At 41.8% G+C, this 22,828-nt stretch overlaps 1 protein-coding gene across 5 annotated transcripts in view; it reads right to left on the reverse strand.

Annotated features, from left to right (window-relative positions):
• ADRA1A (adrenoceptor alpha 1A) overlaps window positions 1-22,828 on the reverse strand; it is a 105,971-nt gene that overhangs the window by 78,303 nt on the left and 4,840 nt on the right. Inside the window, exon 2 of one of the 5 annotated variants that reach the window (XR_014293573.1) lies at window positions 8,250-8,388. The exons of the other annotated variants lie outside the window; for them this stretch is intronic. The gene's annotated coding sequence lies outside the window, so the exon portion shown is untranslated. The remainder of the gene's footprint in view (window positions 1-8,249; window positions 8,389-22,828) is intronic. 5 annotated transcript variants of the gene reach the window in all.

Below are 22,828 nucleotides of genomic sequence, written 5' to 3' on the forward strand. Positions count from 1 at the left end.
ACAGAGGACATTAAGGGCACGAGGGTTGGGCGCCAGAGAGAATCATGTTCCAATACCTACTCTGCCACTTGTACTTGCTGCAGGAACCTGGGAAAGTTACTTAACCAGCCTCTGCCACAACTTCCTCATCTCTGAAGTGAGAATCAGAGTACCTATTACTCCAAACGTTTGCAAGGATTCAATGAAATAATGCACACAAAGCATTTACTATCAGCCCACAATAAACTAAAATCCAAAATTAAATCAGTCTCTAACAACTGTTTACCCTAATGGCAACGAGGGCAAATGATCTCTGTCTGGCCAATAGAGCTGCCAACACATATGTATGCACGCATGCACACGTATTCAACTGTATGCATCTATTTTTAAAAGCAGCTCTTCAAACACAAGTGTAATTACTGATTTTTATAATTAAATAGTATTGAATTAATTGCCCCTATGTTCATAGTAGTGTGATGAGCCCTGTGCAGCTCAAGTTAAACTGAGCCCGTCCTTGTCCTTACAATCTAAAACAGATGACACGGGCTTCCCTGGTGGCGCAGTGGTTAAGAATCTGCCTGCCAATGCAGGGCACACGGGTTCAAACCCTGATCTAGGAAGATCCCACACGTCGCGAAGCGACTAAGCCCGTGCCACAACTCCTGAGCCTGTGCTCTAGAGCCCGCGAGCCACAACTACTGAGCCCGCGCCTAGAGCCCGTGCTCCGTAACAGGAGAAGCAACCACAATGAGAAGCCCGCGCACCGCAATGAAGAGTAGCCCCTGCTCACCGCAGCTAGAGAAAGCCTGCGCACAGCAACAGAGACCCAACTCAGCCAAAAATAAATAAATAAATAAAGTTTAGAAAACAGATGACACTGACCCGGACAAATAATAAGTGTACATGTAGAGTTGCAAGAGTTTTAGAGAAATCTAGAAAGCTAGGGAGTAATACTATGCATAAATGTTAAGGTCTAATGCATTAGAAAAAAAAGTCAGAATTAAATCGATCTGAAGGAAGACTCCAGTGGAAAGGAAGTGGGGAAGACAGGAGAGCGAGACCAAACTGAGCAATTCCCTGGCTTCATGCAACTCTTCTGATCTCAGAGGACAATGGCCACAAGCCCACCCACAGCTCCCCTGCTCCCCCATCCCCTGGGCCCCCCAAAGTCCAACCCCTCTCCTCATGCCCCCTTTCTCATTCCATCCCAACAGTAAAGGTGTCTGGTTTTCACAGGTACCTTCTTCTTCTAATCCTCTCAACCAATCCCTGAAGAGTCTCTCTTTTGTATCCATCTTCCTTTTCTTGGGGAAAGAAAGGATACTTGACTGTGACGCTCTTGGTGGTGACAGTCCCATCTGCTTCCTTCCTTTCCCTTCTCCCGGCTGCTGGCTCTTCTCCCCACATTTATTTTCTTCCTCCACATCCTCCTCACCAAGCCCTGGTCCCACCACTCTCCTGAAACTGTTCCTAGTCCCCGAAATCCTACCCCAGTCTCAGCGAGAGCGGGTAACATTCCTATTTAATCACATCTCTCGCTCCCTCCACCATCGAGTTTGATAGGTCACCAATGACCTCAGATTACTAAACACGATTTCTCTTCTGGTTCTCTCTCTCCGTGACGTCTCTGCAGCACTTGACATTGGCACCACTCCCTCCTAACTGACGTTTTCTCCTTGTTTTGTTGCCAGGATGTTATGCTATGCTGAGTCTCCCACTTTTCTAAAACCCAGGGCAATTTTTGTTTGTTCTTCTTATGCCTCATTCTCTCAACTTCATGTATGTCCTAAGGTTCATCCCTAGGCCCTCCTCCTTGAGAGATGACCCATTGAATTAGCATCACCATTTCCCCTTCCCATCCCAGGATCTACCCCATCACCAATATGCTGATATTTGCTACTGATGTCTAGATCAGTCCAGTTAACTGAACATCCCGAGATGATAGAAATTGTTTTATACCTGCAACTGTCCAATATGGTAGCCATTAGCCATATGTCACTAACGAGCCTTTGAAATGTGTGAGCCTGAATGAGGAGCTAAGTTTTTATTTTATTTTATTTTATTTTTATGGAACTGTGTTTGCAGCTGACATGGCATTTGTATCTGGTATGGGGTATTTCCAAAGCACGGAGAAATTTAGGGGAGAGAGGATGTATGAAATGGGATTTAGAGTGGAACCACATGGGAAAAATATTACATGTGTTTTTACAAGAACTAAGTTTTTGTTTTTGTTTTTGTTTTTGCGGTACGCGGGCCTCTCACTGCTGTGGCCTCTCCTGTTGCAGAGCACAGGCTCCAGACGTGCAGGCTCAGCGGCCATGGCTCACGGGCCCAGCCACTCCGCGGCATGTGGGATCTTCCCGGCCTGGGGCACGAACCCGTGTCCCCTGCATCAGCAGGCAGACTCTCAACCACTGTGCCACCAGGGAAGCCCAGAACTAAGTTTTTAATGTTATCTAAAGTCAATGAATTTTAATTTAACTTCAATGCACCACATGTGGCTAGAGTTTACTGTATTGAACAGCACAACTCTTGATAGTTTCACTTACACACCATGATTTCCGGCTGAACGTGGTCAAAACTGAAGGCCTTGCAGAAGATATTCATCCTCCCAGCGTCACTGTCCTTGGCACTACAACCCCACTCCGCACTCAAAGCACAAATGCTACGTTTTGTTTATCCCACTCTGATTCTTCACATGCAGCCTCTGATTCCCATAGATTCTACCTTGAAATATCCCTATTCTCTCTGTCTCATGGCCTCACCCCTGTTCAGGTTCTCATTCAAACATAGACAGTCAGCCTGGGTCTTGCCCTTACTGCTGATCTCATCTTATTCTAACACTTGCCCTCCATGCCACCTCCCTGCTCTCTACCCACAGTGACTCCCCAGTTTTTCTTAATTCAAGGCCAAAATACTTGTCTAGTTTTCAATAAGACACGCAGGAGAATGGCGTCCACCAAACCTGGTCATTGTTGTCTTTGATGGCTGTCCCTTGCATGTGTGCACTTACACACACACACACACACACACATGCTCAACCACACTCCCCAGGGGGATGAGCTCACTAGCGCATAAACATGCCATGTTGACTTCTGCCTTGGAGCTTGGCTTTTCAAATCTTACCTTTCAACACCCAGTTGAAGACTCTTTCCCTCCACAGAGATTTCCATGACTATCTAATCCCTGCCTGACCTATCTTGCCTCTGAATCCTAGAACTTGTTCTGATAACTATTGTTTCATGGGTGTCATCCTTTTCTTCCCAGTTAGACTTGAAGGCAGTGGGTCACCTTCTCCAGTATCCTCCATTAGACTTAGAACTGAGCACACAGCAGATACTGGGTGCTCCGTAAACACTTCTGATTAATCAACAAATTCAGGAGAGGAACTGGACATGGAAACATCTGAGAACTCAGCAAACATTAGACTCACATCGTTAATAATTTACTCCCTGCTTCCTCTCATTTTCTGCTGATCCCTCTACTTGTCCTGGCTTTTTCCAGCTTCAGTTCCTTTCATATAACTACTTTTTCCCTTCATCCAGGAAATTATACGAGCTAAGCATGACAGGGTCAGGGTAGATAGTGCAGGGTTTTCTGTTTTCTCCTGGAGATGATGGCCAAGGCTAATGCCTTGTTTGCCATATGATCGACATGGTTCTATTGAGGAAGTTAACACACCATAGAGGAAAAATCATGACGGACCTTCTGTTACTAGCTTGGTGGCACTGGTTAAACTCTTTAACACCTATGAGTTTCATTTCTTGGGCAGGTAAAACAAGGATAAAAATACCTCCTCACAACTTTATAGGGCAACTGTGGAGTTAAGGAAAATAATACTTGAATAATGGGCTAAGGATATAGGGTTGGATGTACCAGAGGAAGAATGAATGCACCTCATGGATGGCCAAGGCATTTTTCATTTTAAAGGATGTTCCAAAAGGGCAATTTTAAACCAAAAAAACCTCATAAAAGTGAAAAATTCCAGACTCCGTAAACTAGTCCAAAGGAGGAGAATAATCCAGAAATCACAAATAGCCCATGATGAGGTGAGGGGGTATCTGGGCAGATCTGCTGCCTCTCAGGAGCGATGATACAGAGCAGAACTATAAAAGGGAAAGGAGCAGTCCCCACACAGGAGCCAGACCAGACATCAGGAGAAACCTTCCTTTGGTTTGCCACCCACAGGACCTAAGCAGGACCTTGAATTCATGGCAGAGCTTTCCTTTTCAGTTTCTCTTGCTGCATAAAAAGAGGCTCTGAAAAACCACTCCAAACTTTTTTGACTACCAAGGGTCACTTTCTTATTTTTCCCAACAGAACCTGTGTTTTGAAAAATTTTATATGAGATAGAGTAGGTAAACATTGACTAACACAGATCATTTTGCCATAGATGTTAGTTACAGAAAACACATTGTGATTGTTTCTCCTCCTGTTTTTCCGCTCAAAGATAGAAAATCGTCAGAGTTTTGAGCATCATGAGATAACCAGTATTGCCCTAATAGAATGACACACGTCCACCATTCCTTTTCTTTTGGAGCCAGATACGTTTTGGAACCCAGGATGTTTCAGATTTTATAAAAGTAATACGGATCACATACTATACATTGAATAATACCATCAGAGAGGCAGGGGTACCCCACGATCAAACACATGCATCTTTTTGCAACTTGATGTGTGAATTAAAAAACCTAGATAAAATATAAATATTATATAAAATTTATTTAAAATATAGATTTTATATTCTATAATCTCTATATTCTGAAATCTATATTCTCATAGATCTCATAGAATCTACAGATTCATGTGAGTTCAGGTTAGGTTCACTGCTAAATGAGTTCTCATTAGTTCCAAATTAGTAATCTAGAACTTTCCATCTTTAGAATTTTTGAATTTAGGAATTCCAAAGGAATCATGCACTATTTTATGTAGCATTAATATTTTTTTTAAAAGAGGTAATATTTTTTAAAGCTTCCATCAAGCTTTAGGAAATGTAAAAATACTGGGTAGCAATCTCAAAACTACTACAAAGCTACAGTAATCAAAACAGCGTGGTACTGGCAAAAGACAGTAATATAGACATATGGAATATGTCCAGAAGTGACCCATATATCTATAGTCAATTGAATTTCTACAAGGATGCCAAGATCACTCAGTGAAGGAAAAGATAGTCTCTTCAACAAGTGGTGCTTGAACAACTGGATTTCCACATGCAAAAGAATGAAGTTGGAACCTTACCTCACACCACACATAAAAATTAATTCAAAATGGATCAAAGGCCTAACGGTTAGAGCTAAAACTAAAAACTCTTAGGAGAAAGGATAGGGATAAGTCTTTGTGACCTGGATCAGGCAATGATTTCTTAGATATAGCACCAAAAACGCAAGCAACAAAAGGAAAATTAGGTAAATTGGACTTCATAAAAATTAGACATTTGTGCATCAAAGGACACTATCAAGAAAGTGAAAGGACAATCCACAGAATGAGAGAAAAGTATTTGCAAGTCATATATCTCATAAGGTTCTAGTACCCTAAATATATAAAGAACTCCTACAACTCAACAACAAAAAAGACAATCAACCTAATTTAAAAATGGGCAAAGGACTTGAATAGACATTACACCAAAGAAGATACACAAATGGCCAACAACCACATGAAAAGATGTTCAACTTCTGTAGTCATCACTGAAACGCAATTCAAAACCAAAACAGATACTACTTTATGTCCAGTAGGATAGTTATAATTAAAAGATGAAAGGAAAATAAGTATTGGTGAGGATATGGAGAAAATGGAACCCTCATACATTGCTGGTAGGTATGTGAACTGGGGTAGCTGCTGTGAAAAACAGTTTGTTGGTTCCTCAATAAGTTAAACATAGTAGGACAATACGACCCAACAATTCCACTCCTAGGTATAGACTGAAAGAAACTAAAAACGGGTATTCAAACAAAAATTTTACCTGAATATTTATAGCAGTGCTATTCACAATAGCTAAAAGGTAGAAACAACTCAAATGTCCCTCAACTGATGAAAGGATAAATAAAACATGGTATATCCATATAATGATATTCAGTTATGGAAAAGAATACAGTACTGATACATGCCACACAGGGATGAGGCTTGAAAACATTATGCTAAGCGAAAGAAGCCAGACACAAAAGGCCACACAGTGTATGATTCCATTTATATGTACTATCGGGAATAGGCAAATCTATACAGACAAAAGCAGATTGATGGTTGCCGGGGGCTTGGGATGGGGGAAATGGAGAGCGACTTTTAAAGGGAACGGAGTTTCATTTTGGGGTAAAGAAAATGTTTTGGAAGTAGATAGTGGTGATGACTGCACAACACTGTTAATGTACTAAGTGCTACTGAATTGTATGCTATAAAATGGTTAAAATGGTAAATTTTACCAAAATAAAAAAAATAGTGAGTAGACAACTATTACTTTTTTAGGGACCTTGAGGCATCTGGAGACTGTTTTTGTTTGCTTTTTTTTTTTGGAATCACTAGCCAAGATATTGAAAACACAGTTTAAAAAAAAAAGTCTGAATCATAATCAGAATTGTTTTTTATTTCTTTTGCTTTGAACGTGGTGTTTCTAAAGATTTTGATTGATTTTAGGAATTCCTTTAATATAAACTATGGTTTATCAGTCTTGGCAATGTTGTCATTTGGGGCTGGATAATTCTTTTTGTGGGACCATCCTGCACATTGCAGCATGTTTAGCAGTATCCCTGACTTCTATCCAGTAGATGCCAATAGCACCTCTCACCCCAACTGTGACATCGTGACAACCAAAAATGTCTGCACACATTGCCAAATGTACCCTGGGAGTCAAAATCGCCCCTGGTTGAGAACTCCTGCTGTGAATTCTTTAGGAACGGTTTGTTATTCTGGGAGCTCACCCTCTCCTAGAGTTTCCTTTAAAAAAAATATCCATTTCTGAGATTGTCCTTTAGTTATCTCTTGATGACAGCAAAATCATTTTACAAAGCAAATGATTGCAGATGGCAGGTAACCTTCAAAAACATTTCTCATCATATGGGATCAAACTACATGACCAATTTGTAAACAGCAGGTTTCTCACTGGCAACTAAATGCCCCAGCGATAAGCTAAATGCGGAGAGTACACAAAAAAATAAAGAAAGTTAGTGTGCAATGTTCCCTTTTCAAATCCTTTTTGGGCAAAGACTACGGCTCTGCCAGCATTCCAGAACAATGACAGCCGATGTGCCCTTTGTCAACTTTTCCTCCTTCTCCTTTGAAAATGCAAACCGAACTTCTTCTGATACCCTTTACTGAGTGAGTCTGGAATCAGATACTATTACAGAGAGCAACCTGTGCTCCAGACGCCCCCAGCGGCCACTGCCAGTGGGAAGGCGAGGACTCCGTGTCCAGGACTCAGGGTTCCCTGGCCGCTTCCATGGGTGCAGCACCACTTTCATCCATTTCGTACCTTGAGCTTCTGAGTAGGATATCACTGGAACAAGGAATTGTGAAGCTGAGAAGCTGGAAATCTACTGGTCCCATGCAAGCCCCTTTTTCTACAGATGAGGAGCTGGAACCCAGGGCTTTTAACTCATGGCCAGAGCACTATCCTCTTTTCTAGGGAGAGCAGCCAGGTAGCTCCATCAGGATGTCATTTCCTCCTCCTTGTGCCTTGGTTTCCACTTCTCTACATGAGCCTGGCGATTTCTATCTTACAGGCTTTTTCTAGGAATTAAATTAGATGCAAAAAGCGGCCTGCAAGCACCACTGCTATGGACTGAATGCTTGTGTCCCCCACCCCACATTCATCTGTTGGAGCCTTACCCCTTACCCCTCACTGTGATGGTATTGAAGGCAGAGCCTCCAATTTGGGAGGTAAGTAGGTTTGGATGAGGTCACAAGGGTGGAGTCCCCATGATGGGATCCGTGTTCTTATAAGGAGATAAAGGGACCGGAGCTGATTCGCTCTCTGCGATGTGAGGACAGAGGGAGAAGCTAGCCATCTGTAAACCAGGAAGAGGGTCCTCACAAGAACCTGACCATGCTGCACCCTGACCTCGAAACTTCCCAGCCCTGAAACTGTAAGAAATAAATATCCGTTGTTTAAGACATCTTGCCTGTGGTGTTCTGTTACAGCAGCTTGAACTGACTAGGGCAACCACCACTCACGTCCCATACGTAAACTCCTTCATTTCTTTATCCTAGAAGAAGACTTGTTAAGCTCTTCACATGATTTCATCTCATCCACTTGTGATCAAGAGAAAGTTCAGCCTGCTTACCTACACAGTCTCTGCCCCATCTGACTCCATAGGTATCTCCCTCTGATTGCTTTGTCTTGAACCACAAGCTTCCATGAAACCAAAGGAAATGATCACATGTCAGGCTATTCTCATTTCTGCTTCACATTTTGATATCAACCTGAAAAGATGCCAGGGCTGAGGCAGTGATGTGTGGATCAAACTGCACTTCCTCATCCCTTTTCTACATTTTTAATAAATCTAAAAGAATACACATATAGGTGAAATTTTACATCACTACTAAATAATACTAGGGAAGGGCTATATCCTCAAGCTAGAACCTCTGAGAGATTTCTGGGAAATTTAATTCCATCACCACCAGCCTGAATGAAGGACTAATGAGTCCTCAGTTTACCTCAAGAAAAGGGGTGAAGGGAAGACGGCTCCCAACTGCTGCCAGGTGACACCCCCAGGGGCTGGGAATAGCAGATGCTAGAGATACAGGCAGACTCAGGGGTAGCTTTTCAAAGACAAATCATAACTGCACTCGAGTGTCTGAGGAGAGTACTGATGCTGAGGTCCACACAGGGTGGGAAATCCCTCGGGTTTCCCATCAAGACCAGCAAACAAGTAAAGGGAGGCTCTTCGGGACGTGGATCCCAGGGGGCCGGTCATCCCACCTGGAGGAGAGATCACTGCACCCACTGTGTCAGCCAAACAGGACAAGGACTCTTCTGCTGTGCAACAGTGAACCTTTGTCTTTCTACCTCCTCTCTGCTCACTCCGGATGAACAGATCGGTATACTCTGGCAAATATAAACTACAACAAAGACAATTCCTTCCTTCTCCCCTTAATATGGGTCTGAAAGATTTGAACCGGGACCCAACCAGTTCCAAACAGAACCCATTTCAAATTTTATCCCTATGTCACCTTCGGTGAGGTTGAACAAAAAGAGAAGAATTACTGTTCCTGTGAAAAGATTCAGCTGTTCAGGAGATGAGATCGATCTGAGGAATCTGAGATCCTCAAATATAAAACTCCATTTTGGGACTTCCCTGGTGGCACAGTGGATAAGACTCCATGCTCCCAATGCAGGGGGCCTGGGTTCAATCCCTGGTTAGGGAACTGGATCCCACATGCATGCCACAACTAAGAGTGTGCATGCCACAACTAAAGAGCTGGTGAGCTGCAACTAAGGAGCCCACATGCTGCAACTAAGACCCGGTGCAACTAAATAAATAAATAAAAAAAACCCTCCATTTTTAAAACAGTGATATGGAAGAAAATCTCTATGTTGTATTGAAATGTAACTTAAGGAGCTATTGGGTTTACAAATTCAGTGTAGGTGATAATGAAGATGGAACAATATGCCAATAAAATGGAGTGGACTGGAGCAAAGGTGGTGGAGGTAGCTACTAAGGCTAACTAGGTAAAATAGAACACACACTGGAGAAACGTGAGAAACTTGGAAGTCAGAGGAAAATAGCGAGAAGATGACTAATGTGACTAAAAGAGCAAGAGAAAAAGGGGGCAGGTACAGGAGATCCAAAATAGATCTAATATGAATTCCAAGAGAAAGAGTGAAGCAGATGAAGTGATCACCAAAGGATGCTATCTTTAGCTTCAGGACAAAAAAGAAAAATGTGCATGGGGTTCCAGGCAATCACAATGAAAAAGTTACCCCACAACCAGAAATGTCCAGGGGACATTTTTAAATTTGATTGGGAAAAAATTCTATAAATATCTTGGTCAAAAATAAACACATAAATAAAGAGAATACATGAGAAAAGGAAAACAATAATCAAGTTGGCCTCAAGTCATTTATAAAGCACTAAATACCAAGAGACAGAGGAGTAACAACAACAGTATTTTGAAATTAAAGAAAAATATAACTCGAGTTCTATACTCAGAGAAGTTGTCTTTCATGTATTTAGGCTCAGGCATATATGGGCTTAAAAAATGTGTTTGGCTTATGTTGTTATTGGTCAAAATTTACTTGGTATTATACTCTAATATAATAGCAAATATTTTAAACCTTGTGGGCCATGCAGTCTCTGCAGCAACTACTCAACTCGGCCACTGTAGCATGGAAGCAGCCATGGATGATTTGTAAGCAAATCTTCATGGCTGTGTTCCAATAAAACTTTATTTACAAAAACAGGCCATAGTGTGCTGGTCCCTATTTCACATGGTAGATAAAGCAAAATCCAGAGCTCATGAATGAGTAAATCATAGTATATAATCAGAAGGCTATTTGTATTACTAAACTAAATTACAGAAAGATACAAAAGACAGGATAGGAAATACAAACATTTAATAGCAGTAACCGACATTTAAAACACAAAAGTTTATTAACCAAAAGATGTAGGTTTCTGGAGGAAGGGAAAATAAGAGTGTGATAAACTTCCTCCCTTATGTGGGCAAAGGTGGGTGATAGGGATGGTTGTTTAAGAGAGAAACAAAGGTTTAAAAAAATGCTTTTGAAAAGCTCAAAGATAATCTCTAGTAGAATTAAAAATAGGAGACCACCTTTACAAAATACTGCAGAATTTAAAAAGCAAAGAATAAAATGGTCCAGTTTGCAAGAGACAGAAAACAAAGAAAAGGAAGGAAACATAAAACCAGGAGACAAAAATCAACCCAAATATATCTGTTACAATCAGTGGAAATTATATTTTTACTAAGAGACAAATACCCAGATAAGACACGTAGACACTGAAAAATCCATTTGATGCAAGTTACACAAGCTGATGTATAAAAAGACGGGCAAGGGGCCTCCCTGGTGGCGCAGTGGTTGAGAGTCCGCCTGCCGATGCAGGGGATACGGGTTCGTGCCCCGGTCTGGGAGGATCCCATATGCCGCGGAGCGGCTGGGCCCGTGAGCCATGGCCGCTGAGCCTGTGCGTCCGGAGCCTGTGCTCCACAATGGGAGAGGCCACAACAGTGAGAGGCCCGCGTACAGCAAAAAAAAACAGGGGCTTCCTGGGTGGTGCAGTGGTTGAGAATCCGCCTGCCAATGCAGGGGACACGGGTTCGAGTCTCGGTTTGGGAAGATCCCACATGCCACGGAGCAGCTAAGCTCATGTGCCACAACTACTGAGCCTGTGCTCTAGAGCTTATGAGCCACAACTACTTAGCCCGCGTGCTGCAACTACTGAAGCCCGCATGCCTAGAGCCCATGCTCCACAACAAGAGAAGCCACCACAATGAGAAGCCTGCACACCACAACGAAGAGTAGCCCCTGCTCACTGCAATTAGAGAAGGCCCATGCACAGCAACGAAGACCCAACACAGCCAAAAATAAATAAATTAAATAAATAAATAAATAAATAAAAAGACGGGCAGAAGTATGTTGGTAAATGCAAACAAAAATATATTAGAGATTGCAATATTAATTTCCAAAAATGTACATATCAAGGAAAAATAAATAGGACAAAAAGTCTATTAAATAAATAAATAAATCTAAATAATACTTTAAATTAAGGTATTATTGACTTAATCTCTTAAGTATCATGCATCCGCATCAACATGTATAAAGTAAAACCTGTTAAAAATATAAGAAATAATTGGAAGAATTATTCCCAGTAGGAAGGTTTACCATACCTCTCTCAATATGTAACAAATAAAGTAGATCAGGGATAAAGGTAAAGATAATGAATACTGGATAAAGATGATCTTAAAAACATCCCTGTTAACGTTTAATTAATATATATCTTTCAAACATTAAATCTATTAAATATGCTAATTATTGATCATATATCAAGTCATTAAAAAAACCTCAATTCATTTCATAAGCTAGAAATTATTGGATTCACATTCTCTGACCATTGTACAATAAATTCAAAATTAATTTTTAAAAACAGAGGATAAAAACACCAATTATTTTTTAAATTAACAATCAACAATAATACAATGAATCCTCTTCTGTCCACATAGGACTAAGGAGCTACTACTAAAAGAGGAAAAACAGAAAAACTGGATGAGAGTACTGTCTAGCAAAACATAAAGTAAGGAATTCAAGTCTGCTTGGAGGAAAATGTACAACTTTGGTTGTTTTTAATCTTAGACAGGAATAAATTAAAGTATGTGAACCAAACATTTTCCTCAAGTTAATATAAAAGAATAAAATATAACCAGAAAAATAACTTTCTAGAGATTAAATTAGTGCACTGGAAAACAGAGCAAAGTGATTAATAACTCTAGGACATGGGTTCTTTGAAAAAATTAATGAAATAGACAATCTTTCAAGATATCTCAGTGAAGACAAAAAGCAACAAAACACAAGTATATGATGTGGGAAATGAGAAAGATAGAAAAGAAATGAAAAATAACAGAGTTTCATGTAGAATTCTGTGCTAAAATGTTAAATCTCAATGAGAAGGAAAATAGAAAATAAGAAAACAAAGATTATCAAATCTGACAATCAGAATAGACCACTATCCATGGAAGAAATAGAAACCAGTCTCCTAGAGCTGCATCCATAAAAGGAGCTGTGTCCAAATGTTTTATGGGCAAGTTCTTTCAAACCTTCAAGGAACACATAATTCTTATGCTATTTAAATTGTTACAGATGGTAGAAAAAAATGGAGAGTGTCACAATTCGTTTTATAAAGTTAATATAAACTCAAAACCAACATGCAACAAAAACACACTGTAAAATAAAATGATATACTCATTTCACATAGAAATATAGATGCAAACCAGAAATAAAATACTTAGTATAATGCAGTAACATAAAAAAGAATAATGTCACTGATCAGATAGAATTTAATCCAAGAATATATGGATAGGTTAATATTAGGAAATAAAATTTATCAAATCAGTATCAATGAAAAATATTATATTGATGCATATTTTAAAAGCAGCATTTGATAAAAATTCGTTTTTGATAAAATTATTCTATAAACTATAGAAAGATACGTCCTTGACATGATGAAGGGTACTGATCTAAAAACCAACGTGTTGTATCTAAATTGAAATACCAAAGCAGCATTTCCTGACTTCACTGTAACAATCATTTTTCTAGGACATGATAGTAAGTGTGATTAAAAGTAAAGTTTAGCGCTTCCCTGGTGGCGCAGTGGTTGAGAGTCTGCCTGCCTATGCAGGGGACATGGGTTCGTGCCCCGGTCTGGGAGGATCCCACATGCCGCGGAGCGGCTGGTCCCGTGAGCCATGGCCGCTGAGCCTGCGCGTCTGGAGCCTGTGCTCCGCAACGGGAGAGGCCACAACAGTGAGAGGCCCGCGTACCGCAAAAAAAAAAAAAAAAAAAAAAAAAAAGTAAAGTTTAAACAATAGTCCGAAAGTAGTTTGGGAAGTAAATGGAGAAACATGTCATATATTTTTATTGAAGTAGAGTTGATTTACATATGTCATATTTCTTAACAGGAGGTCTCAATGTGATAAAGATGTCTCCTTTCAAATTAATCTATACATACTAAAAATTATGATTAACATGTGACAGGATTTGTGTGTGTGTGTGTGTGAGTGCGTGTGTGTGTATGTGTGTGTGTGTGTTGGTGTTGGTGGGGGTAAGAGATGTAACTTGACAAAATGAGTCCAGACTTTTCCTGGAAGAACGTGCAAAGACAGACAAAATCATTTTGAAAAAGAATATTCATCCAGAGCTTCCCCGGGTGGCACAGTGGTTAAGAATCCGCCTGCCAATGCAGGGGACATGGATTCGAGCCCTGGTCTGGGAGGATCCCACATGCCACAGAGCAACTAAGCCCGTGCACCCCAACTACTGAGCCTGCGCTCTAGAGCCTGCGAGCCACAACTGCTGAAGCCCGCGCACCTAGAGCCCTTGCTCTGCAACAAGAGAAGCCACCACAATGAGAAGCCCGCGCACCGCAACGAAAAGTAGCCCCCGCTCGCCACAACTAGAGAAAGCCCACACGCAGCAACGAAGAACTAACGCAGCCAAAAATAAAATAAAATAAATAAATTTATTTTTTAAAAAAGAATATTCATCCAGGGGCCTTAACGTAGAAAATATGAAAATGTATTATGAAGCCACAGTAGTTAAAATAATGTAGCACCAATATTAGAGAGATAGATAAATGTAACAGAAGTGGGAGTTCCAAAATAGATTCAGGATTCTCTCTAATACAACAAACGTAGTTTTCCAGAAAAGATGGGAAAGGATACATTATTCAATAAATCTTTTAAGAATATCTGGTTAACCTTTCTACATAAATACAGTTAGACATCACCTACCAAAATACAAAAGTAAATTCCAGGTAGATGACAAATGGTGCTTTAAAAGAACAAGAAGAAAATAGAGGTTATCTGACTTACGTGGGGGAAGATCTCTCCAAGCATCCCTGAGAAGGCACAATCCATGAAGAAACAGATTAAAATATGTGACTACATAAACATTTTAAATGTCTATGTATTTGTAAAAGCCACAAAAAAGATAAAATGCAAAAAAAAAAACCAATGGGAAAAATAGTTGCTGAATATGTATAAAGATTATAACATTGTTTAAAACTCCTGGTCTTTATTCCCTTTTTAGTGAACCTATCTCCCTCTCTCTGCCTGCATCCATTTGCCATTGCTGTTCCATAGAAGATGGATGCCCCCCAGGGAGGAAGAAGACATGGTTCTGAGGAGGGTCCCATTTAGCCAGAAAAAGGAAGGGAAAGCCTGCCACATCTGTCCTCCACAGGTGGACTGTGGGGAAAAGTGGGGAAGGAGTTAGTGAAAAGAGGCAGCCTGGTGTTTGTTCTGAGCTCCCCTCTCAACAAGGACCACAGAGGCATTTAAGAAGATAAAGGTGGTAGTGAAGGTGATTTTCCCCACTCTCCATTCTGGGCATCTGGGAGAGGACACAGGAGGGCTCTGGCACCCATTAAAGTGACAGCCAGTGTGGGTGGGCAGAGAGTAAGTCTAGGCTGGCACACCTGTTGGGTGTGGTGTGCTTGGGTGTGGAATGAGATGGTGTGGCATGGAGGGGTGTGGAAGGAACCCACAGGGCTCTCCATACCTTGAGACAGGGATGAAACATTGCTGAGGGTTTAGTTCAAAAGCTTGTGAAAGGTGATCACGGGGGCTGTTATGGATAAAGTGACTCCTTGGCTAATGGTCACAGAGCAATTGTCACCCAGCCAGGAGCCAAATGGAGACACACATCAACTTTGAGTGTCTGTAGTCACAGTAAGGACTGAGTGGGGCTGAGTCATCAGGTGGGTCAATGGTCCATGGGTGAGCACCCTCAGACTTATTGGGAGACGGCTGCGTGATGGCTGGGGACTAGCGCCTGGGGACCGGTCACTAGACTAACCCAACATCCCCAGTGAAGGAAACTAAAAATCACCATGAAAGGTCAACCGAGGGCCCGACAATTTCCTCTCTCCCCGACCCCAATAGCCACGAGGTTATGTGTGCCCCTGATTAACAATTTAGCAGGCAAACCTGAAAGGCTGAGTTATCCAAGGGAGGCTGAGTATATAAAGACGCTGCTTAAGTGACTGGATTTGACTGAACTTATTGGATTCAACTAAAAGTGTGTGTGTGTGTGTGTGTGTGTGTGTCTCCGCTGGAGTTCATGAAAAAGATCATATCAGTTTTTGAAAAATAAAGAAGGTACATTTTCTCAGCATGTCTGAATATAGCAATGAGAAAGCTGGCAACCCAGGATATGCAGTAATAAGTGATTAATGTTCAATGTATACAATAATCTTACAAAAAGAAAATAAGTGAAAATCAACGACTTAATAAAATGTGGCCAAAGAACACAGAGGAGCAATTTCACATCCCAAAATCGAAATACAAACGACTGATAAAAATATGGGGGGAAATTTTTAAATAGTAAAGAAGCAAGCAGTTTCAAAATGAGAAGCCACTATGTAAATGTCCAGTTAGAAAACCAAGTAGAAGGGCTAAAAGACGGTGAATCTGCCACACAAAGAAAACGCCTCAGGAAAACATCCTAGCATCTGAACCTGAAACTATGAAGTAACAAAACACAGCAATGCGTAGGTCACTAAGTATTGTCTCCTTCAAAGTAATGACTTGCCAGCGTGCAGCCGGTTTGAAAGAGGTGGCTATTGTTCAAAGCTTTGTTAGAACTTATAGTAGACGTTTTCTGAGCCTGCAGCAGATTCTTCTGAATATGACGGTAAATCTCTGTTGACACACTCGTCTTGCGGAAAAGAGCCACAATTAACTTAAAGCCAAGTCTGGTCAGACTATTTGAGATCAGGGAAAGCATTTCTCGTAAATCTGCTCGGGAGGCAACGACAGAAGACGCATACAAGAGCTATGTGGCAGCTCACAGAAATAAATATTTTCAATCACGAGTGAGAAGGATCCGACTTGGCAGGAAACCTCTCAACTGTCCTGTGTAAATGTCTCCCAATTGGTCTATCCACAGTCTTCTTTTCACTAAGCCTTTGATACTTTAAAATATAGACTTGATCATGTCATCTCTGCTCCTGGTCCTCTTCAGATAAAAACACAAACGCATAATATGACTTTAAAGGCTTATTTGGTCAGATCTCTTTTTTGTCCAGCTTCATTTGATACTAGTTTTCTATCAGCCTTTCATCTCTGGCCACACTGGCCTTCTGGAAAATCCTCATTAAGCATCAGGCCAGTCCTATCAGAGTTTTTACCCATCCCATTCCTTCCCTCCTCCTTTTAGCCAGTGAAGAGTTCCTCATTCTACAGATCTCAGCTCAAACGTCAAGCTCTCCTTCCTAGCAAGACTTTTCTGCCCTCCTGCCCAGGGTCACCCTTATCCACAGCGTAGGTTTCCAGGGTACCACCCCATCATTTTCACTGGACTTTTTATGTGGTTATCTGATTAATGTCTATTTCCCTGTGGAGATTAGAAGCCTGCGGGAAGGCAAGCACCCAGACTGGTGTTTACACGGTGCATTGTGTAAAGCCCAGCATATGGGGAGTTCTCCAAAAATAACTGGAGGATGAAAGAGAAATGCTATTTGATATGCTTGTGAGGAAGAGGTGCTGCAGGATGGCCACAAAAATCTCCTCATCCCGTTATGGATCTGCTCCCCCAGCAGGAGGTGAGTCTATTTCTCTCCCCCTGTTGAACGTATACTGGCCTCATGACTTGCTTTTCCTGCAGAGTGAGGGAGCAGTGACACTGGGCCTGGTCTGGGCTGCTCTCTTCAGAAGCCTGGCAGCTCCTGCCCTCTTGGAGAGAACTGCCACACTTCTGGAGAGCGAGTCTCAACCCCTGGAGGACGAGCGGCCACCGATTCTGACATCCAGCCAGACAGCCCAGTGAACTGGACCTGGACTCATCCCTGCCCCACAGAGTCACAAGCCATAACATGACTGCTGCTTTAAGTTACTATGTTTTGAGATGACTGGTGGTACAGCAAGAGTAACTGAAAAACTGGTCTCATGTTAAAATCACAGTGGCTCTTAGATTCTCTCCACACCGTTATCTCTCAGAAGTCAACCTTTTCCATACATATCAGGGGCCCGATCTTTTGTACCTGCAGCCAAGCAACCTAGTCTCGAGTAGTCTCGGGCATGCACAAGAGTCAGGGTCATTATGTCATTACAGGTACTCGCCCCTTTTCCTGGCTGTTTTTCACGTCACCATCTGAGACTTTGCTATGTATTTAATTGTGCAGATTTTCAGCTCCACTAGGGCAGGGATTTTTTTTTTAATGTTTACAGTAATCATATTGCCGGTTGTGCTGTTATTTTTATTCTGAGAGTGTTGTATGTATGCTCTGGGTAAAGCAGAAGAATGTTTATTTATTTATTTGGTCACACCAAGGAGCAGCATGCAGGATCCTAGTTCCCTGACCAGGGATCAAGCCAGTGTCCCCTGCATTGGGAGCTCAGCGTCTTAACCACTGGCCCGCCAGGGAAGTCCCGGCAGGGATTTGTTCATCTTTATCTCCAGGGATTCTCTAGCTGCCTGGCACATACTACACACTCAATGAAATTTTGCAGATTAAGTGAAGGAATCATTCTCTGCCTCACTGCTTCCACCTGATAATCTCCTTGCCAGTATAGCTTTTCCCCGAACACTCCATCTTAAAACTTATTCTCCCTCCTTACCATGTGCTGTCTGCTGTCTTTTTTACTTTAAACTAATTCTCAAATAGTCGATGTCCACCTGAACCACAGCTCAGCCCAACGCTGTCTCCTTTCATTCAGAGATAACAGCAATGGCTCAGTCTGACAAGAATGCCTATTTTGTATTTAAATCAGATAATGTGTCCAGAGTTCTGACACATAACCATATGTTCAGTAGATGTGGCCCCCCTTCATCCCTTTCTTTCTGATGTTTTCTTTTTCTCAGACCTCCAAGGGCATCCACTCCTCATGGCAACTTCCTGCATCAACATATGTCAGTGGGGACTTCCCTGGTGGCACGGTGGTTAACAATCCGCCTGCCAATGCAGGGAACACAGGTTAGAGCCCTGGTCCAGGAACATCCCACATGCCACGGAGCAACTAAGCCTGTGCGCCACAACTACTGAGTCTGCGCTCTAAAGCCTGCGAGCCGCAACTACCAAGCCCGCGCCTAGAGCCTGTGCTCCACAGCAAGAGAAGCCACCGCAATGAGAAGCCCGCGCACTGGAACAAAGAGTAGCCCCCGCTCGCCGCAACTAGAGAAAACCTGCGGGCAGCAACGAAGACCCAACTCAGCCAAAAATAAATAAACAAATTTATAAAAAAAAATATGTCAATGATGGTCTGTGAATCATATGAATTCAGATAAGATTAACATTTATTGCCAGTTGCTTTGTGTTAGGCGCTATGCTAGGCATATTTTATGAAAAAGAAAGCCTGGGTTGAAATCTCAGGTCAACACTTTTTCCACCCAGCACACTGCCTTTGGTACTGTTGGGCTCTAGACAAAAGGACGATATGAGCAAAGATGATGCACACACGACAGGTGCCCAAGCTTCCTCGTGGCACAGTTATACCCTTCCTTCTTTCATATGTTGAAGGCTAACACCTTCAAATTCTCTTTATTTAGCTTCATGATCAAAACTTGTTTTTTAAAAACATTCACTCTAAGGTATAAATGACTGATAACAACATGAAGCATGATCCCCCCACCTCCCCCGAAGGGGTTCTCAATTTCAACCAAACATTTAGGATGCAGAAAGAAAACAAGACTAGCAAGACTTAGACTTGAGAGCAGACAAGTCAGATTCCTACCTGCAATCACACTATTCAATCCAGCAACCAACCCAGCCCTGGTTGGGAGGAGCTGGGGAGAGAGTGAAGTGTAGAGTCCAGGAGGAGACAGAACCTTCTCATAAATCCAGAGGGACCTTCAGCAATGAAATGGAAAGTCCTCAGTCACCTGATTATCCTGGTCTGGTTCTTACACAGGTGGGTGCTTCACCTCTCAGCTTTGTACAGTACGCTCACTCACCCCTGCTCTGGGTTTAGTTTCCAGTCCCACTGTTCTCTGGCAGCCTAGCACAAACTGATAAGCTATTCTTCCCAAGAGACTACTTGTTATACTTAAGAGCTCCTGTCCCTTGTGTATAATAACATAATGGCATGTTTATCCTTCTATTCACATTTTGCATGAACTATGTACTTAAGATAGTTACTAAAAACAGATAACATCTCACTGATGGCCCAGCAGACGAAGTGCTGTCTTCAAGTCCCTGCTTAGTCAACTGCAATACTTCTAGAAGCTTCTGTAGTGATCTCCAGACACAGTTAATTGTTATATTCCTCAGCACTTGTAATACCACTTTGGGGACCAATTTCACAGATTTGTGATAATCTTTTCAATTTGTCTCCTTAACTAGATTGTGAGGCCCTTGAGGGCAGGGAATGTGCTTTAGTCATTATTTTTTTTTTGTCTAACGCAGTGCCTGGAACTTATTATACAGCCATAACTCCTGGAAGAAATCGTGTCTTACTAGTTTAGTGTCAGGAAGAAAACGTGGACCATAGATGTGGTAGGTTCGGTGATCTTGTGCCCGTCTTCACTTCAACATTACCAGGTCTCCAAGGCAGCAGATCCAAGAGGGAGGCTATGATTGGACCAGAGTCTCCCTTCCCCTGGAGAACCTCAAGACCCAGTCTATCATGCTCATCTCCTTGGATAGCTAAGCCACCACCAGCAGTCCCAACCTCCCAATCACCTATCTTTTCCCAATCACCTGAACTTTTTCCACCATCTAACTCTGTGTGACCCCTAATCTGATCTAGCCTATGTCCCTTCACCCACTCCTCTTTTTTTTTTAACATCTTTATTGGTGTATAATTTCTTTACAATGTTGTGTTAGTTTCTGCTGTATAACAAAGTGAATCAGCTGTAACACACTCCCCTTCTTTACCAGGGTCCCTAGACACAGTCAGTCATCAGCAACATTCCCTATCATCCTCAGCCTCTTAGCTGTGAGAAAGCAGCATCCTGCCTTCTTGATTGGCCTTCCTTTAAATTTATGACCCTAAGTCTCAAACACATCCTCAGGACCTCCTAAATTTCCATCATCTATTTACTCCCTCATCTCAAAGATTAATCTTTCACATCTTCTTTTGCTCCTCAAACCTCCCTCATTTCCTATTCCTTCCTCACTCTTAGGTGATGATCTTGATTCTTACTTTTTTCTTTTCAACTCAACTCAATTTACTGAAGATAGGGAATATAGATATCACAGGATAGTCTCATATACATTTAGATATTTGGTTCATTTATTTTTAAGAAGGAGCAGAATGATACAGAAGGGAACCTGAAGAAAGAGGAATTAAGCTGATGTCTAGTTTTATCTGTCTGACTACAATTTGCTCCTGATGTGCAAAGCAAAGTGCAAGCAATTACCATTACCCACATCTAAAATTTAACTCTCACAACAATGTTTTTGGCTTGGTAGTGAGGAACACCTGCTTTTTAAAAACTTGCATGTTTTCTATTCTCTTGGTCATTATGAAATGAAAAAATAACTTAGTTTAAAAAATACATAAAATTCATCAAATTTTGAGATGATCTTGATCCTTACTTCATTGAGGATATACATATATTTGGAGGAGATCTTTACCTTTCTCCCTCCATACCTACTGCCTCTGTGCTCATACACCCTGCTTTCCCTGTCACTTCTAAACCCTCTGGTCTCCTTCCTTGCCTACACCATCAGGATCTCTCTATTCCCTCATTTCCATCAGAATATAAATATGATATCCTGTCTCCCACCTTTGAAAATTCTCTCTAGATCATTCTAGCTACACTGCATTTCCCTGCTCCACTGTCTAGCAAAACCCTTCCAAAGAGTTGCCTGTTTTCACTGTCCCCACATCATCTTTCATTCTCTCAAGAAAGCACACCATCAGGCTTTTGTCTCCATCACGCCACAGAAACTACTATCCTCAAAGCACCTCCTCATATCACCAAGGACCTCCACATGGCCAAGTCCAATGTTGATTCCCCGTCCTCCTCTGACTTGGCCTAGCAGCTGCATGTGACACAGCTCATGACTCTTGCCTTGGTGAAACATTTCCATTCAGCTTCAGGGACATCAGGCTCTCCTACCTCCCTGGCCACTCCTTCCCAATTTCTTTTTCTGCTTGGTTCTCCTTTTCCCGACCTTCAAATATCAGGATGCCCCAAGCCTCGGCCCTTATCTCTCTTTTCTCTCCAGACTTTCTCTCTGGCAGATCCTTCCATTTCTGTGGCTTTAAGTATGGTGATGTGTCCCAAGTTTATATCATAGCCCAGCTTCCCCTCTTAGCACCAAATTCATGTATCTAACTGCCTACTTGGCATCTCTACTTAGACATCTAATAGACGCTTCTCAACATGGCTGTACAAAATAAGCACTTGTACTCCACACTCCCATCAGCCCCTTACGACCTTTAGTTTTTCCAATCTCAGTAAAACACACTACTATTTACCCGGTTGTTAGGTCCCCAGACCCGGGACTTATCTCTAGTCCTCTCCTTTTCTCATATCCCATGTCCAAACTTGTCAGCTCTACCTTTGAAATAAGTGCCAAATGTGATCACTTCACATCACCTCCACCTGTCTCACCTGAGTGCAGGGCATCCTCACCTTTCTCTCCTTGACATCTCCAACAGCCTCCTAACTGGTCTCCCTGTTTCCACTCTCACCCCAAAATAGCCCTCACTCCTCCCAGAAGCCAGAATGATCCTTTAAAAATATAAGACCAGCCACTCACCTGCTAAAGCCCCTTTGATTGGATGGCTTCCCATCACAATTAGAATAACATGCAAATTCTACTTTGACTTAAAAGATAGGTCAGGTTCCTTCCCACCTCTGCACTTGCTGTTCCCTCTGCCCAGAAAGCTCTTCCTCCCAGACTTTGCAAGGCTTGCTTCTCAATTCAGTCAGGTCTCTGCTCAAATATCACCTCTTCAGAGAGACTTTTCGCCACATCAATAGAGCACCACTCTATCCTCTTATTCTGTTCATTTTTAAAATACTGCTTATTAGTCCTTGACTTCTTAAGATATATTTATTTGTTTTTGTCTATTTCCCCCCAAAGATTGCAAACATCTTACTGCAAGGATTCTTCTGCTTTGTTCATCCTAAGTGTCTAGAACAAGTGCTTAATAAATACTCGACAAGTGAACAGATAGATGCATGAATAAATGTGCAAACTTCAGGAGGAAGGGATGGTATGCAGACAGGCAGGTAAGC

The sequence above is a fragment of the Mesoplodon mirus genome (assembly GCF_964341445.2).
Source record: "Mesoplodon mirus genome assembly, chromosome: 1".
Lineage (NCBI taxonomy): Eukaryota > Metazoa > Chordata > Mammalia > Artiodactyla > Ziphiidae > Mesoplodon > Mesoplodon mirus.